The sequence below is a fragment of the Macrobrachium rosenbergii genome, chromosome 51 (assembly GCF_040412425.1).
Source record: "Macrobrachium rosenbergii isolate ZJJX-2024 chromosome 51, ASM4041242v1, whole genome shotgun sequence".
In the NCBI taxonomy this organism is placed as follows: Eukaryota; Metazoa; Arthropoda; class Malacostraca; order Decapoda; family Palaemonidae; genus Macrobrachium; species Macrobrachium rosenbergii.
The window spans coordinates 9,810,876-9,813,548 of record NC_089791.1 but is presented as its reverse complement, the minus strand read 5'-3'; positions in this window follow the sequence as shown (position 1 = coordinate 9,813,548).

Here is a 2,673-nt window from a genome sequence, read left to right as displayed (position 1 = left end):
GCTGTCGAGACTGGCTGATAAATAATAACTAGTGGTGATTTTAGCACAACATGAACTCAAAAGGGGGCCGGTCATGTGCCCCTGGACCGCTGGTGGTCAGAAGAGTCTTGCACGTAGTAAGATGGTAGTTGAACATCTAAGGCAATTTGGTTCACAAGGGCAGGGGCAGAAAACTCGAAGAGCCAGGTAACAGGATTCTGGAAAAGAATTCCAGGTTAGCATTCAGATACATGGACTTTCTCTCACATGAAGTTACTTATTCACGATGGAAGAAATTATTAATTAGATTTAGTTAACACATGGTAACACTATGGTGGGAATGCTCCATTATTATCACAGAACAAACTTAATTTAAGCTGGGAACAAGTCATTAGGGCAGATGTGCGTGCTAGGCTGTGGGGAACAAAGGGGCATTGTTTTGGGAGAATGAAAAGTTGGAAATACTGGAAATGGAGAGAAATTCATGAGAAGGAAAAGAGCACTGGCATTACTTGCAACTTCAAGACATACCTTATTGCATCTGTGCATGGAGCTCGCTTGCAAAAAATGAATTCCAGCCACAGAAGTCCCAACACATGGCCAGTGTAAGAGGAGAAAGCAGCACCAGCTTGGCGCAGTTAAGTTTCAAGTGACTTGGTGCTGTAGAGGTCTGATGCAGAGTGACAAGAGAGGTCACTGAGCCGTCCCATTCGATTTCTAGGGATGGACACGGGACATCGGTAGATCTGGAAGAAGCAATAACAACCAGTACAAAGGTTGAAAGGAAATAGGTCTTATAGTTAAGACTAAGTAAGGGTCAATGTAGCAGCCCAGTTACTGTCCTGACTGGTCCTTCTTCCCTAACAGCTACTGTCTTCCAAAATCATACATTTTGGGATTAGGACGCCTACATCCGTCCTCTCCCTCCAGCCGCCATGAAATTTGATTTCCAGCTAACGGACTGGAGAGACGAATTTTCTAAATATGTGAAAATATATATAGATATATAATATATAAATATACGAACTGAGGAACACATGAGTACGTATTTCACAGAAACTGATTTCAGACTCACATTGGGATCGAACTCCAGCCTCTCAAATGAAAGGCCAGGGTTCTACCAATTGATCCACACAAATCATAAAAAAATTTGGAACCTAAGTACTTTTGTAACTGAGGTTTTTCTTGGACAAGTGGAAGCCTAACATACCAGCTAATTTGACTCAGCATTTCATACGAATTACTTCTTCAGCGTGAATATTATGGAAGTAATGAACACATGAGCACATGTTTCACAGGAATAAATTTCTGACCCATTATTGAGATCGAACCCCAGTCTCTCATTCTCAGTCTCTCAGTCTTTCATGTGAGCCAGAAATTTATTTCTGTGAAACACGTGCTCATGTGTTCTGTAGTTCCATCATATTCACGCTGAAGGGTTATTTCGACTGAAATGCCACCAACTGACTCACTGCTGGGTCGGAAAATTGTGTAAAATTCGGTGGTATGTTAGGATGCCGCCTGCCCATGTAAAACCTCAGGTACAGAAGTACATAGGTTTCAACTTCTTGTGTGACCTCTGTGGATCAATGAGTACTGCCCTGGCCTTTCATTTGAGAGGCTGGGTTTCGATCTCAATGTGAGTCAAATTAATATTATATAATATATATATATATATATATATATATATATATATATATATACATATATATATATATATATAGTAATTGTATCAATTATTTCAGTTCGATGGTATCAAAATGGAGCATTTATTCAGTAAATAAATACTCCATTTGATACCATCCAGTTTGAATGAGGTCTTTTAGTAATTCTACTAATGCACAGAACAATTGTGTAATTGATAAAGTTAATACATATATATATATATATATATATATATATATATATATATATATATATATATATATATATATATATATATATATATATATATTATGGTTTTCCTGGCAATTTAGTTTGAAATATTCTCTGTGAGATGCAGGTAGCAACAATTTCAGGTACTTAGCCTTGTGATCTTGACTTCGTCCAGGAAACATAAAAAGAGGAAAAACAATAGGGAATTTCATATGAGCGTAAGGCTCTTCTACTGAAGGGAAATATTATGTAAAACACGTGGGCAAACTTAAAGGAGTGTATTTACATAAATGACATTAGGCACGGGAAGGAGGAATGCAAGTAGATTATTGATCCTGAAGGGGATTCCTGGATGGATGAAACTGGGGATTCCAGACAGTCCAAGAAGCTTCCATGATATAGGGTCCTCTGAAATGAGAGATATGCACATTATACGCCAGTAATGAAAATAGACAAAAGAATAATGAATTGAAAACTGCACTGAAGGCAAAGGGCTTGATGAATTAATGATAGCTTAGCACTGCCGACACTCGAGGAGCACGGACATTTGACAAGAGATTTGGTGATTACTGGCACTAAATTAAGTAAATGTTATGACAAAAGCGTGACTGAATGGAGGTCTTCCAGAGCACTTTATCGTAACGCAGATTTGGTTCCAGCGCAGAAAGCAGTCCGTGGATGACTTTGCGATTTCGAGGGGGCGAGTTTTCTTCCACGTGGTGAGATGCAGTGTCGCAATGGCAAGGCGATGGGAACTTGCCACGCCAAGCAAAATGGAGTTGGTCATCGGTCAGGCCAGCATCCAAGGGAACACGGGTG